A 17,500-nucleotide genomic window follows, 5' to 3' on the forward strand; every position below is an offset into this window, starting at 1 on the left:
CTCCCTCCATCTAGCACTTGCATGGCTGAGCTATGTTTGAGATTACTTCCCTACTGGCCTGACTAATGACTTTCAGCTGGAGGTCTTCTTACACACACAACACCCGTGCTCGTGCTCATGCACGTGTGCATGCTCACACGCATGCACACACTCGGATGCTAGACACTCAAGCAGTGCTAAAAGATTGTAGGATGTATAGATGCACAGAGATGGGTCTTGTTTGGAAAGCTCGTGCACCATGCACTTGGCTGCTCCTTTGTGGCCTGCATACATTTCTCTCACTGCCCTGTCATGCTGCAAGAGTGCATCCCTGTGTCTCTCTATCTGTCCGTCTGTCTGTGTCTCTCTCTCTCTCTCTCTCTCTCTCTCCATCTATCCCTCTTCCCACATCTCTCTCTCTCTCCACCTCTCTTGCTCTTTCTCTCCCCACAACCCCCCCCCCCTTGTGCTCTTTATGGTCTAAGTGTATTCACAGTTCATCTTGGTTATTTTGCTCTGCCAGGGAGAATTGGCCATGGTTGGCTGACTGTGTGTGTGTGTGTGTGTGTGTGTGTGTGTATGTGTGTGCACGTTTACTAATGCTCCTATGTTTATGATAGTCAATTATTGTCCTTGCGGGGATAGTAGCGGGGCGGCATAGCTAACCTATCGTTAAAGAAGCGCCAAATTTGGCAGAAGTGTTGAAAGATATATTTGGAACAAAACTGGATATTGGGCCATCCCAAATTCTCATCCTGGTGGGCGTGGCAGCCATTTTTCAAAATGGCTGGTCAAATCTTCCTAAATGACCCTCTAGCAGCTACAATATTTACTGTAGGAGGCTGAAATGTTGCATGAATGTCGAGTGCTTTCATACCAATTGGCTAAAAGGGGTGGGGCAATTGCAATGGGAGTGGCCTATCATAAAAAAGGTGCATAACTTCCAAGTAGACATAGACATTTGCACATGACCCAAACAACACCTGAGTAACTGGTCATGACATCTTCCAAAAAGGGGGTGTGGCAGTGGGAGGGGCCTAATCATCACAAAACAATCTTCTGTGATAAATATGTCTGTGTAGAGTTGACTGTCTGCCCGAGACTCTGTCTGTAGCATGACCTATAGCACGACTATGCACAGATTGCAATTCCGTGCATACATGACTAGAAAAGCCACAAATCTGTATATGACACTAAAATACCTCCCCATAGACAATGACGGAGGGGCGCTACTGAACTTGAGCCACGTGAGACCATTGAGTTGCAAATTTTGGTAGAGCAGACTCAGCCCTGTTCGAGGTGTAAACCGATAGGGACAGAAATAGTAATACTAAATAATATAAAACCCGAACTCGCATAGCCCAAACCAGCCACGGTGAAATAGCACTTCCGTGTTTGTGAAAGCCACGCCTCCGTCAATATTATATGTACGGATCTTTTAGTTATGCCGCTGCACTAGCTAGATCAGTGGTTCTCAAACTGTGTTGACTGCAGTACCCCCTTTCCCTGTTTTCTAAATCCAAGTACCCCCTTTACCCAATTGACAATAAAAGTCCAGTTATGTCAATGTGTTCAAAATAACACAGCATGAGGTCACACACTGATTTAATTTGTGCTTAAGACATTTCATTTGGTTTAAGATCACCAGGTTCAACATTTATGATAGTGAAATTAAAATATTCCATTTTTCACTTTCTCTTACATAGATGTACTTTTGTACGTACAATACATACGTACATAGATTCTTCAAACGTATAGATGGATGAATACAGAGTTCAGTTAACCGTGCTGAAGGGAACAGGATCATAAAGTAAAGTGTATTATGTCCTCATTGTCCTGGCATAGATCATGGTTCCCCTGTGTGGTCTGTGACCTCTCTACATCAGCCAATCACTCCATTCCAGAGGTACTACAATATAGGAAAGGCTTAATCTGATGGATTAATCTGATGGATTATATTGAAGCTTTATAGGTACATGTACAGCACACACACACACACACACACACACACACACACACACACACACACACACACACACACACACACACACACACACACACTGGGCCCACCCAGAAGCTGTGAACACTCGTGAGCATGAGAGCATGGATGCTCTTTCATAGAGTCCCCCCCCACACAGCTCTGAGGACTTTGTCAAATGAATAACTAACCATGTCATTCTCCTGCTGTGCATTTGCCCTACAAATATTTCTACTATCTCAATTAAAGTAACACTCAGGATCCCTTTGACTTTCTTAACATATTTGTCTACTACATGATGACCACAATTACAGTATTGGATCATACATCATATCATACATCAATCAGCTAAGAAACATCTCCGCCGGATCCAAACAGATGGCGTGCCAGGGAGTTGTCACACAGTGTCATGTTGTGTTTGTGTGTGTGTGCATCATGTGAACTGCTGGAAAATTGCAGGTCACTTTCTCACCAGTCTAGAGTGCAGATGTGTGTGTGTGTGTGTGTGTGTGTGTGTGTGTGTGTGTGTGTGTGCGTGTGTGCGTGTGTGTGTGTGTGCGTGCGCGTGCGTGCGTGCGTGCGTGCGCGCGTGTGCGTGCGTGCGTGCATGCAGAGTGCTTCCTGGCACAGAACTTGGCCATGTGCCTATAGTTCTCCCACATCCAAATTGTCCAGAATTGAACATTCACTGACTCGCCCACTGTGGCTTCTTGAAACTTGCGAATGTCTTTGTGTGCCCACACTATGGGAATATATTTTGTGTGTGCGTGCGTGCAATCGTGTGTGGCTAATTGGGTGTGTGATTGCTTGAAGGGTTAGGGGAGTTCAAGTGTGTGTGTGTGTATGTGTGTGTGTGTGTGTGTGTGTGTGTGTGTGTGTGAAACAAACATCCTGCAGGGCATTTGCTACAGCAACACTTGGATGGATTTTGTATTGTTTTATCTCCACCAGATCCCCAGTAAGAAGCTGTTCTTCTCATGTTTCACGGCTGTAAGAAGCTCTGGGGCTTCTTAGGTCTGCTATATCTGAGGGAAGAAAACATATAAAGTCCTCTCTGAGCATGCGCACACACACACACACACACACACACACACACACACACACACACACACACACACACACACACACACAAAATGTATACATAAATATATATACATAAACGGGTGTGGACTGGGCACCAGAGTTGGGGTCCGTTACTCAAAAAAGTAATACACTACACATTACTTTTGAAAAAAGTAATGCCTTACATTACTTGATTACTCCCTGTAGAAAGTAACTAGTTACATTACTTTTGCGTTACTCCATAAAATCGCCTGAGATGCATTGTCACATAATGTTCCACTTAACAAATCTTTATAATCCTAATAAGGAGGTCATACACAAGATCTTTCTTTATGCTCTTTAATACCAGGTTGTTGAATAAGTGAAGGAATAAAACAAAATGCGTGTGCACACTACAGCTGAGTGAACGTCTAGGCCTGGGGATTGCACTGCTAATCTCATTTCCTGTTGGCACACTATTCCTCTACTGCACTATGATTTGATTCTGCACCTCGCTTTCACCATGTTGCTTTTCGTCACCCTGAAGCAACGCATACGTCTCCTTTTCTATTAATGTCAGCAGGGGGCTGAGCTCCGGGTGGCCCAGGTACCACAGGTGTTATTGCATGTCTCCCAGTGTAATCGCTCAGTCATTCTTCTCCCCGATGTGATGCTCTGTGCCAATAGCCATGCCTGCTGGAGGAGATGCAGCCCTAACGTTTGTCACTGTGATTTGCAGTGCCTCAGTGGTTTTCAGACTTGTTTTCCCATACGGGGACATTTTTGTGATCTAATACTTGGCATTACCTTTTCCGGTGTTGCACACCTAAAATGGCTATACAGCAAACGGTCATAATGGTGCGCTGCCTGTGACACCTTGTGAGCTTGTAGTCTACTAGGTGCGTGACACGATAAGCAACTACTCCAAGTATAAATCTAGTAGTACAGTGCTGCATTCAACCTGTTTTGCAAAACATGTACCACAAAAACAACATTATATATTTTATGGTCAGCGTGTTAAAACATCATTGTTAATGAAGGCCAGAGTTTGAATCAAGTTATATTCTGTATAGCCTATACGAGAATGTCATTGTTACAGCGACATAAATGCAGTCTATTGTACAGTATGTTCTGTACCCTTGCTGTGAAGGCAGTGTGCTTTTGACTACAAAAACCAATACATCACCTGTCCGTTGTTACACACAGTTTGGGAACGCCTTTCATCACCAGTGATAGTGATGTGTCATTCTGTTGTGGTCGCTGTCGATTCGAAATGGCAATACCCATATCTTCTTGTTAGTAAGACAGTAAGACAGTAACAGGCTTTGTTGTGGTAGAACTGGAGGACACTTTTCTTTTCATCTTTGTCATTGTGTCTCCAGTCTCTGTCTGTATAATATAATCTTTCACATAACTTATAATGAGCCGTGCCAGGATTCATGCCTGTGTTGCATTGGTACCAGGAGGTACCTGTGCAGCTTTGTATGCAGGTCAGGTTGCTTCACACTCTTTCTCAGCAGAGTGATATTGTTAACTAGAAAGGTGCATTCAGTAGAGTGCAGATCTCTGCCAGCCCAGGAGGCATGCTGCAATACTTACACACTGTCTGTCTCACATAATAACATCAAACTGCTGCCTTCTCTCTTCCTGTCTCTTGCTTGTCGAACATAGTGATTTTTCCGAATGCCACTTTGGATGAGAAAGTTAGGAAACCTCGTCAATTATAGTACTAATGTATTTGAACTTGCCATTATAGGACCGTGGTTAATAATAACCGGTATATGCACTACCGGTATATGCACTTTAATCTTGCACACATGCATGCTCAATTGCTCACCATAAATGCACATGGTATCTTAGTTGTCACGTCCTTTGTAAATACAGTAGGTGTACATTGTCACTTTATGGCTGCCTAATATTTTGTGTGGATGTACGTAATGATGACGCAAACAACCCTTAAATTAATGTAAAGGCCCTTGAGAGTTAAAAGGACACTCGGGATTTGACTATGTAGGAACTAAAGGCAGTTTTTTGTTTTTGACGATATAACATCACAAGCATTTGTTAAGAAGCGTGTGTGGGCCCCGACGACCGTCTCATCTTCTTGTAACCAACCAGTACAAATCAACTTATGCCCTACAGCTGCATTGTTACTGTAGCATTTAGTTTTTCTGGAGAGTTCCCATGGTGGGCGTATTTGTGGGTGAGATTAGCTGAACAGGGTTCAGTGATGTGGCCTACAGCTGGGAGGAAGGGGGGGGCGGGGGTGCCTGTCATGGGGGACAGAGCACCCATAGAGACTGTAAGGCCATGCCTTGTTCTTTGTTGACAGCCAGCCAGGGGGCGATACAATAGTTTTGGTTTTCAACTGCGGCTGACAGTTCTATTATACTGTACGTGCATTCAAGGAGCTATAAGCACAAGGTCTCCGAGGAGGTTAAGATGAGGAATAGCCAACGTTTATAAGGTCTTCGGGTCATATTAACGTCAAAAGTCCCACTTTGCTGCTTGGCAAACCTTTCTCTGGGAGTGGACTTTTAGGAACAATGGCTTATTAGCTCATCCTAACATTGTTTCCCTCATTGTATCCGTGTGATATTGTACTTCAATGTGCTCCTGGCGTGAACGGGAAGGAAACAACACAGTGTGCCCTGAGAGGAGCTAGCAGGCCAGAGGGAACATGGGACTTCCTTAATGGAACCCCTTACCAAGACGTACTGTGTTGTGATTGGTTGGCTTAGGAGGCATGAGCTTCCTGTTCGTGTCTCCTTGGAAAAGACCCCTCCCAATGTAAAGTGTGTGTGTGTGTGTGTGTGTGTGTGTGTGTGTGTGTGTGTGTGTGTGTGTGTGTGTGTGTGTGTGCGCGCGCGCACGCGCACGTACCTGTATGCTTGAGAGAGAGTGTTGTTTATCAAGCTTAAAATAACTTCTTGCTGGCAGAATGTTTTTGCAGGTCTTAAATCTTTCAAACGTGTGTATGGATGGATTTAAAAGGTATAGGGGCACGTGCTGAAACATATCGTGTGTGTGCAGTGCTCGTGTGTACATAAATCATTCTCCTGGGACCAAAAATATGTGTTTGTGTGCAGAGCAGACTGACACACAACACACACACACACACACACACACACACACACACACACACACACACACACACACACACACACACAGTCACTAGCTGCTCACTGTAGTCGTAGTGACTGTGGTTTGCTGTTTATATTGCATCCCATTACTGTTGCGTGACATAGTGGGTGACTGTGAGGGACTGTGGTTTGGCAGTCCTGTGTCAGTGAGGATGACTGTGTTGTGTTCGCCTCCCTCCGTGCAACCGGACACAGAGTTTGAAATACATCATCTGTAGTCAAACGTCAGAGGTGGTTTTCAAATTCCGTGCTGGCACCCAAAGCTAGTTTCCACACAATGAGCGTTAAACTTTTCATTCATTCTTTAAAACCTTTATTTATTCTCGAGAGAATAAATAATGACATTTGCAGTGTCGTCGAGATACAGTACAACATAATACAACATTTTCAAAGCAATAAACAAAAACAACAAAACAGAACAGCAACATTTCCTCATTTTGATCTATGTTTACATGTTTAAAAACAGTTGCAGACACCTGGGGGTAAGTCTGCAATCAAATATTTAAATTGACCGTATGTAATGGGAGAGCAGATCTTTAGAGCTGTAAGTCATTCCACGTGGTTGGGGCACTAAAACTAAAGGAAACATGTTTCTGCCATCTACATACAGTATATGTAGTTTCATATGACTGACCAGTCATGCCTGTTTTTTACTTGGTTGCGCTCTGTGTCTCACACCAAATATTTTCCACCATTAACACCAACTAAGTTTTAAATCAGCTTGTAACTTGTAGATCTACTAACACCAACAAAGTTTTAAATCAGCTTGTAACTTGTAGATCTACTAACACCAACTAAGTATACATTTTTCATTCTGAATCGAGATAATGGCCCTTTTTTCCCACCAAAATTACTTTGGTTCTAGAACTGTGGTTCTGGAACCGCCAGCCATTTTTTGTTTCCAGTTCTGAACCAACTTTTTAGGGTTCTGAACCAATTCATTTTCAGTGGAAACACTCTGAACTGGTTCAACATTAGGTGGGAAAAAAAAGTATGAACCAGTTCAACCCCTGTGGAAAAGGGGCCAATGTGTTGTGAATCTGGCTCTAGGATCAGTTGTCTCTCTTGCCTGTTCACCACTTATACCGTACATTTTGTGTAATAAAGTAGTTTTTGCCCAGTTGTATTTGTGCATGCATGTGGTTTACATCTGGCTCTAATTCATACGTGCTTGGCTTCCCCAGCTCTGCATGCTCTCTCTAGTGGACAACTCAACCCTAATGAAACTTTTATGGATCCCATAAGCGATTCTTCTCGCCCATCTCTCTCCCCTCTCTCTCGCTCTCTCTCACACACACACACACACACACACACACACACACACACACACACACACACACACACACACACACACACCATTCCCTCTCTGGCCTAGGGTGATAATAATGGCATTCTGGGGATTATAACGGCTGATGTATATTTACAGACAGTAGTTGCGCACCGGCATCACATACTAAAAATTGCATATCTACAAGCTCACAACGCAGCGCCTTGTGGCGCAACGCATTAAGAGTTTGTAGGTCGGCTATTTTTAGTGAGCAACCAAGTGTAAATTAGGGGTAGCATCTCCCTTGAGGGCTTGATTAGAGAAGAGAGGTAGGTGAGGACAGATAGATCATGTGGAAGTCGACAGCGGTGACTGGGGCTGCAACCATCCATTATTTTATTAGCGATTATTCTATTGATTATCTTTTTTGAATCATTGCAAATAGTAGATCTACAAGATCTACAACCGACCGACTGACGGGAAATGCAGGTTTTCATAATAAACTGTACCATGGTCGCAATAACATCAGATTAAGGTAATAAAACGGCTAGTCCGGAATTCTCCTTCAAACGATTATCGATATTTTTGAGTGGTGCAACCACACCTATATGGACAGCTATGTGTGTCTCTGGCTGGCTGGCTGGCTGGCTGGCTGGCTGGATGTGTCCGTCCTTGGCTGGCTGGGTCTGTCTGAGCACGAAAATTGCGTTTGCACAACCAAGTCTCACTGTTGAGCAGCCTAACACACACACACATGGGGAGTGGACCCCCACACGGTAACTCTGTCATTTGTCGTTTCGGACACGGAGCGGCTCGCCGGAACTGGGCCGGCACCCTGGCCACGTTTTTGTGGGTCTGGAACTTCCCCCACACAGAGTTGCACCACTCACTTTTTCTAATAGTGGATTAAATGAGTTAGTTACATTGACTTTAGATGCAAGCGGAGAGAAGAGGAGAGAAAGACGCATGAGAGAGAATATTGTTACTGCCAGGCATAAAACTCTTATCTCCATATTTTTTTCATAAATTGAAGCCCTACTTCGTCATTTGTGTCACACAAAAGTAGCAAAAATAGCAGATCTACAATCTCAAAACACATTGTTTCTCATGTTTTGGGCTGGCTGACTTTTTTAATTGAATCTTGAAAAGCAACTGTTTTGGACATGTGAGGTTTCCACCCGACAGCATGTTTGGCTGTAGACCTTAGCTAAGCTGTCTGATGTTGTTCCCATCTCTTCAGACAGACAGACCGACAAACGGTTTGTGTGCGCAGACCAGGAATGCAGATAGACCTTGGCTGAAGGTAGATGAACATGATGATGAATGCTGTGCCGCTGTACAGTATATCAGTGTTATCTGTGTGTGTGCGCGTCCGTCCGTGTGTGTGTCCATACCAGATTGAGTGCAGGTATGCAGGGTTGGCATGACACATACACACACGCACGCACGCAAGCCGTGCACGTGTCTTTCAGATCCATTGTTAATGTGTGTAAGTTAGAGTGGTTTTGACCTCAGAGGAGCTGCTGCCTGACAGGATTTAATGAGCCCTGATCTGTGCTCTCAGCTGTCTGCTGTATCTCCACTAGCTGTGTGTGTGTGCGTGCCGTACATGTACAGTACATGTGTCTGCAACTGCTGGTATTGCTGGAGTATTAAGCCTGATTTATACTTGTGTTATGCTCCTAAAATACTGTATCAGATCTACAAGCTCTAACAACCTGGATCTACTTTTGTTGGTATTTAATTTACTGACTTTGACAAAACAAATGTTTTATGCATATAGACACACACACACACACACACACACACACACACACACGCGCACACACGCACACACGCACACACGCGCACACACACACACACACACACACACACACACACACACACACACACACACACACACACACACACACACATGCACCCCTCTTTACTTGCCACCCAGAAGAGGATTTTTTTTAATTGAAAGGCAGTATTTGAATTATCAATCATTATAGGAAAATCTGTACTGTTTTGTCCCTTAGTTTATTTCACTATTCAATGGGAAACATACTGTAGCCGGTATATTATTGTGAATATTCTAGAAAACTCTTTTTACACTGTTGTCCATATCTCCCACAAATGGTGGTCAGTCTTGATATTAACTTAATGATAATCACATCTACACTCCCAGGCTCTTTTACTGCATGTCTATTCACTGCACAACCTCATTAACTGCTTTAATCATACAATTATTGTTATGGGCATGCCGCAATGTCTTTCCATAGAATTGCTCTTTTGTATGCACAGATTTAGTTTTCTGGTTATGAACAATAATTATGACATAGATGAGCCTGGGTATGTTAATAATTAGGTTTAATCAGAGAGGCTTGGAAAAGACATAATGAATGGATAATAGTAAGACTGAGAAAATCCAAGACGCACCCAATTTCCTCCTAACAAGAATTAGCTTGACGAATGCAAACTGTACTTTGGATTTGAGAGTTATAATTTGTCTCAAAGACTAGTTGTATAGTATTGCATTAATTTGATCAATCCATTTTAGCCACAGGGTTCTAAGGATGGCGGTCCATTCTGCCACTCACCACTTTGGTCTCAAACAACATAGCTTTAAAATGAACTACTTGGATTGATTTGGAAGGTTGTGGTACACCTGCATACGCCCCTATAGCCTTTCCTCTAACACCCTTAGGCCAAATATTCAACACAAGGTTTCTCAGAATGTTGTTCTCAGCGATGTCATGAACTATTGAACCATTAATCAGTACTGTGTTCAGTGTGTTGTAATAATGAATTAATTCGATCAGTTAAATGGTTATTTTATATTATTCATAATCTATTTAGTTATTTTTTATTTTCATTACAAAATTGGAATATTGTTTGGTAAACATTTATTTAAGTTATATATTTGTTCATGTATGCCTAAAGTATTGTTCAGTTTACAGTGCTGCAGCCAGGGTAGCTTAGGATATGTGAAACCTCCGTTTATACTGATATTGTGCATATAAAATATATAGAGATGTCCCGATACTGTATCTCGGTATCGGGAGAAGTATCGGATCGGCCTTTATTTGTCATATCGGATCATATCGGGATCTAGTACTTAATATCTCTCGCCAATAGTCTGGACTCTGGACCCAGCGGTTGCTGACAATGTAGGCTACATCTGTACTACACCTAAGATAACTAGTCAGCCTGCAGTTGCTGGCTTGGCTTTTAAACGAGGCCTGCGTCATGATGAGGACTTGAGTTGACATGGACAACATAATAGACTCCAATTTGAATTGCGTCTCAGGGACAGATAATTATGAAACCTTTTAGACACATGCGTACGCTACTCATCCACCTGAGGGTCTATTTGCTGACACCACGCCATTATCTCCCCCCCCCCCCCCCCCCCACCAGTTCTCCCCAGTAACTAACTCCACACACAGCTCTCCATGCCAGCCAGTCAGATAACAGATAGCCTCCCTCTGATTCGCATTCAGCGCAGTCGTTTCATCCTGCCATACAGTTACTGGAGGATTCTGCTTGACTGATGGGATCCTGCACACTATGCTTTTGGTCCTGTATCTTTTCCAGTGGTTTCTTCTAACGTGTTATGATATATTACTATGTAGTATGTCGTGCAGAGATTTAGGGGGAAAAGCTTATACCGTCTTGCTAACCATTTCATCTATTGACCATGTGTGAGCGTATAGCCTATATTCGTGTTTATGTTGTGCAGGGAATAATTATCGTATGCCCCCCAGAAAAACCTAGAACACACCACTGATCTTAACCACTTAACCCTCATATACTTCATTGACTGGGATTCCCCCAAGGGATATAGTACATATATAGTATACTTTGGAGCCTTCCTTTTTCCCCCCTACACCAAATCGTTTAGTCAAAAAATAGCCAAGCTCACAAAGTCACAATCGTGTTAATAATAATAATACTATAGTCAACACTTCTTTACGGTACTGTGAAATGTGTTGCATTGTGTTGAAAAATTATGCATTCCCATCCCAAGTATCGGGAGCAGTGGGCGCTACGGGGCAGCAGTTGGGGGCTAATAAGACCATTAACCCCCAACTGCTGCCAATTGCCCATGCTATCCATGCCCTGCTCATGGACACGTAGACTGGGGACCTTCTGTTTGCCAGGCAGTCAATCTACCCACTCGGCTATGGCAGCCCTATGATGTGATCTTACTGTCCTATTATAGCATGCCCAGACTAGGGAAGCTAGTGTGGTTAAGGACTGAAGGATGGGATGAACAGAAAGCGTGCGAGACAGAGTTAGGGACAGTTTACATAATTGGCTCTAGAATGAGGTAACTTTGAGTCACTTGCCCAGCAGCACAATTGATTGACAGTTTGACACACACTAAATAGGTAGACCTAATGAAAAGGGACAGCACAGTGCAGACTTTGATTGCATTACATTTCAGCATGTTATTAATCGTCTGTGCGCTCTATCCAATCTGTGTGGTTCTCTATTTGCTAGTTAGATATGGCTGTCACATAGCACACTTGCACATTTTTGTCAGTCAGCATAAAATTGATGATACGCTGATCAGAAACGCCACATCCACAGTGCCGGTTAGTTAGGGATCTCTCTCTCTCTCTCTCTCTCTCTCTCTCTCTCTCTCTCTCTCTCTCTCTCTCTCTCTCTCTCTCGCTCTCTCTCTCTCTCTCTCTCTCTCTCTCTCTCGACAGACTGTCAGTGTCAGCTCATACAATTTTCAAATGCTTTGGGCCAAACATCGGAAGCGCTGGAAATTAGTAGAAAAGAAAGCGTACAGTATATGTCCTGCAACCGCCACTTCTGTTTCGCCTTTGGAATCGTGTAAATACCTAAGTCAGACTTTAAACCAAATTAGTCAAAGTCTATCCAGCATGCTGTATTGCTGTTTAGCAGAAATAGTAATCCAAAGATATGTCTTAAAGATATTTTAAAATATTATTTGTGAACGGAAGCTAATTACTGTCACAACCGTTGCAGGGCAGTTACAGACTGTCGCATTTGAAGATTGTGGAAGAGCTTAAGAGACTAACGCCTGTGTGGAAGTCGGAGACTCTGAGAAAAGACTGGATGGAAGAGGTAGATCCAGGTGGGATCCAGGGACCCACAGGGCTTATTAAAGACTTGTAGAGTTGTAGATGTGGTATTATCTCTGATGTTTGCCTATTTTTGCCAAATGTCTGCTTATTATGACAACGGCCTGGATAGGGACGCTAGGGTTCATATGGTTAATTCCAGTATTAATCCAATGAGAGAATGTATAACAATGAGTATGTGTATTCAAATTATACGTTTCATTGTATCACGTTGTAGATTGTAGAATGATGTACTATATTTAATCTAACAACAGTCCCGGGTACAAACTCTTTTCAAATAGGGGTCCCACTGCCTATTACGTAACTATTTGACAGGAAATTGTTGATTGATTATTGTGCTAGATCTCATTTAAGATAAATAAATGTGGGGATCAAGATCTCAATATACTGTCAAAGGCTGGATAGATGGAAAGGAGGAAGGATGAAATGAAGCAGGAAGAGAGATAGAGTCTTAGTTTCAGGGAAAGGAAGAGGCTGAGGGCAAGCTAGATTTGAAGGAGAAACAAAGAAACGGAGGTAGGGGTGGTTGGAGAGCAAGAGAGACCACACATCTGGTGCCAACTCTGACGGAGCGAAGGGTAACAGAAATGACAGGGAAAGAAATGGAGAAATCATGCTTTTCACAACTTTCTTTCAATTTATTTTGCCCATTCGTCAGTTGCAGAAAGACCTAGTAGAGGTAGTACTAGACAAATGAAGAGGAAGAGAGAAATAATTAATATCAGCAGAACTCCTGTCAATGGCATTCCTTTTTTCCCAGTTAGCTTCTCTAGTGTCAACCTGCCTGTTTGCCCATCTACATGTTTATCTGCCTGTCTGTCTGTCTGTCTGTCTGCCTCCCAGCCAGATATTTGTTTCAGTCAGCAGTCGGTGGAATCCTGAAACCTCAAAGTTTCTCCTTCTGCACCTAGTTTATCAGATTGGAGAGGCAGACGACAGGAGATGGAGAAAGAGAAGAGTGATGTGTGGAAGCAGATAGTATGTCCTGAGGTAGTGAATCATGGCTGGAGAAGAAAAGAAGAGAAAATCATTAATTGTGGGGGCATCTCAGGATGCCTTTAGGCAAGGTATTTGATGTGTTAATTTTTGGAGCTCATCTCATCATGATTTGATTTGCAACCACCTCCAGATTGTCTAACTCGCCCGTCTAATATTTTGATGAGGCCCTTGCCTCAAAGCACAGGCTCAAGTACCAGAATATATGTGTTTCCCTTGCACTTTCACCACAAGGATCTGTGTTTTTCATACCGTACCACCATGTACAGTAGTTAGAAAGGGCATTTCCCATGAAAACACAGCATGCTTGAATGATCCTCTTTAGAATCTCTTTATTGACCATATTTTTTATTCTCTCTCTCTCAATATATTTAGTTGTTACCCAACGTTACCAGTATGCCAATTCCCAATGGCCAGCTACTTTCATGTGACGCTGAGGAGTTTCACTAGGAGGGCATGCGGCGGAACACACTATTCAACTTATTGTTCTACGGGCATGCACATTTGAATTTGGATGCACGTTTACATGGATATCCGATCACATGGGTTTCCAATCATTTTTCACTGTTCCAAGGATTCCAAGGCACTTTTCATCATAGTGAGCCACAACAGATGATAGTTGAGAGTTGTCATTTTGTGCACACAAAAATATAGATACATACAAAGTAATGCAAAATTAACTAATAACCTTTATAATGAGGTAACCGGTAACTAAGTAAAGTAACTATTACCAAGTTGTTACTAATTTAAAGTAACTTGCCCAACACCATTGGCAGGTGAAGTGCACATGTGCAGTTGTATTGCATAATGTCAAACTATGCAAAGCTTGGATCTGTGTCTACAACACCATCAGGACTTTGTGCAACCTACAGTACAGAGCTTCAGTCCTCTTGTGTGGTCAGTTAAGTTTGTTACTCTTGTGGATTGCTGAAGCTGACACATAACTGTGGTGGTAGCCTGTGTCATACAACACAAAATACTGAATCACTAATGCTTTGTTTAACAATATAGTGATGATGCTGCTTTGCATTGTCTTCCACATGCTAAGCTGTCCCAGACGCTCCATGCAGCCCACATTTCTGGCCATATACCAGGATGCCGCATTTGTCCCAAACCATTTTGCGGAAGACTATGCCATCTGTGGCCACAGTAAAACATTCAGTGTTAAGTACTATTTTGTACAGTATTTGGACTTATTTGGTTCCATTTACTCTCTGAGTGAAATGAACACTGACGGTTTTACTAGGGATGCGGACAAAAATAGAATTTACAAACCCAGTTAGCCACTAGGCATGGACAAATGGTTATTGTCCAGGACACCTATTTCATTGTTTTCAATATTAGGGGCACAAGAAAAGCCTTATGCAGCACAGGGTGAGAAGAAGAGAGGTATAGATTGTTGTGCATCAGAGCCTCCAGCTGGTCTGCATTCTGTATATCAGTGTTTCCCAACCTTTTTTATACAGTACGTCCCAGGAGAGCAGGTGATGTCCCCATGTAAACAAAGCCATGCATTACATTTCTATGGCAGAGGGTCGTTAGACTGGTGGGGATGGGCAACAACAACCGCAGGCAGCCCAGTATCTATTTCTATCGGGGGAGGGTCGGGGTTACTTTTCTTCCTGGAAATAAAAAACGTCTGGGTTTCCAAGGCTACTTTTGTTCAAACGGCACACCTAGTCATTTCAAACGGCACACTAAAGTGCCGCGGCACACAGGTTATATACTGCTGTATATGATTATATTATGTTTGTTTATTGTGAACCGATCTATCATCTATCACACACCACGCCATCATACATTATAAATTACATATGTAACACCTGGGAATCAAACCTGGGTCTCCCAAGTGGAAAGCCAACATCTTAACCACTAAACCAAAGGCAATTGCCTGTGGCTCCGGGGATATACTTTATTAGACTTTTGAGGCCATCAAGCTGAGGCTGTGATGTGTGAGCCACTCTGCTACACTCACCCCCCTTTTGACCTCCCATGGGGAAACTCGATCCGGGTCATGGCACCATTGTAACACTCGGGGGTCGAACCCGGATCTCCCGCGTACTAGAAAGCCAACATCTTAACCCTTTGACTCGGGTGAGATATTAGAATTTACAGGCTGAGGCTGTGAGCCACTCTGATACGTGAGCATGGTTTCTTCAGCGGCCCGCCCTACAAGTAGTAGCCAGCGCGCACCCTAGGAGCCTTTGGGTGTGTGACGCGTCACTGGGGGGCGTCGCCATTTACTCAATTATTTCCGAAGGAACCATGCTCGCCTCTGATACACATTCATCCCCATCTTTACAGCAGCATCCTCTCTGTTTCAGTATGTGTCAGCTAGGTGATCTAATGTTGGCATGGTTCATTAAACCAAGAAAGGTGTGATTGTGTGCATAAAGCATAATGCACTATAAAGCATCCACTCACTGAAAACAGGTGCCGGGCCGAAGTTAGAATAATGGGGAAGAAAGCACACTAATGATGCTCCAAAACTAAACAAATTTATTTAATACCATGGATGTGATGTTCAGACACTGAAGTACACACAAGCACCTAGGTGTCATCCAGTGTGCAGACCTTATCTTTCTTCTTCATAATGCATTCAGTAACATTGAAAACACATTACTCATACAGACACACAGCCATGGTTTGAGAGAGGGTTATTTCTGGTGTTCCCTGGCTGGCTCTTCGGCTTATTTTTGTCTTAAATGCTGGTTAGCTGCTTGTCTCCCTTCTTACCTCTAGCCTTAAGTGACCTCTCTCTCTCTCTCTCTCTCTCTCTCTCTCTCTCTCTCTCTCTCTCTCTCTCTCTCTCTCTCTCTCTCTCTCTCTCTCTCTCTCTCTCTCTCTCTCTCTCTCTCTCTCTCTCTCTCTCTCTCTCTCTCTCTCTCTCTATCCAATAACCAGGACCACATCTCTGAAGTAGAAGACTCCTTGAAGACTTGAATGCACGTGCATGCATGTCCATAGTGTGCGTTAGGCTACGTAGTTTGTGTGTGTGTGTGTGTGTGCGTGTGTGTGCACTTCCAATGCATACACATGCATATGCATGTGTACAGGGAAGAGACAGAGAGAGAGAGAGAGAGAGTCATAGTACTGATGTCATAGACTGGCACCCAAGCACTCTGACAACGGGTACGACAGATATTGCATAACTGGGGTGGCTGTGTTCCCAACGGGCATCGTTCCCAACCGCCATCAACCTACTTATTCATTTAGCCAAGATAGTGTGTGTGTGTGTGTGTGTGTGTGTGTGTGTGTGTGTGTGTGTGTGTGTGTGTGTGTGTGTGTGTGACTGTGTGTGTGTGTGTGTGTGTGTACGTGTGCACATCTACTATCTATAAATGCACCAAGTTTCTGAATATACGTACGTCCGTAATCCACGTAACTCGGAAACCGTTCGCCCCACCAACTTCAGATTCAACACACGTGTTCCACACCACCACAGGGAGTGCAGTACCCGGTGTCAAGTCTGTCGGATCACCGGTTGTCCAGAGCCAGCACAAAAGCCTCTGCCCAGGCTCCAAACAGGGCCCAAGTCCAGACCACCCCTAGATCTCCATATATGGAGCTGGCCTGTTCTGACATCACAGTGATGCAGCTACATTAAGCAACACTATATACAGTATTTGTTGTGTTGGAATTTCAGGAAGACATGGGTCAGTAGCAAGTCACACACATGTGCACACACGCATGCGGGACTGCGGGTGCATATCTTTGGTTCGACGTCCTAACGGTCCGACACGCAATAGTCAGACACACTACCCCAAACCCTAAGCTAACCGCATGCGGAAGCCACGGGTGTGTCTTAACCGACCACGTAAATCGGACTTCTGGCTGTCACACACACACACACACACACACACACACACAGAGAGAAAGAGAATGACTGACATTGAATTAACTGCTTTGCTGCAGTGCAAAGGCAGATCCTTTGACTTTTAACGTACAGCGCCATCAGGCGATTAACAGGCCATGAATGGTGGGAGGGAAATGC

General features: G+C 43.6%; 1 protein-coding gene across 6 annotated transcripts in view; it reads left to right on the forward strand.

Annotated features, from left to right (window-relative positions):
• kank4 (KN motif and ankyrin repeat domains 4) overlaps positions 1-17,500 on the forward strand; it is a 94,280-nt gene that overhangs the window by 3,407 nt on the left and 73,373 nt on the right. The window contains exon 1 of one of the 6 annotated variants that reach the window (XM_080770704.1): positions 5,746-5,793. The exons of the other annotated variants lie outside the window; for them this stretch is intronic. The gene's annotated coding sequence lies outside the window, so the exon portion shown is untranslated. Of the gene's footprint in view, positions 1-5,745; positions 5,794-17,500 lie in introns of those variants that run through there. 6 annotated transcript variants of the gene reach the window in all.

The sequence above is a fragment of the Protomyctophum bolini genome (assembly GCF_963924005.1).
Source record: "Protomyctophum bolini genome assembly, chromosome: 8".
NCBI lineage: Eukaryota > Metazoa > Chordata > Actinopteri > Myctophiformes > Myctophidae > Protomyctophum > Protomyctophum bolini.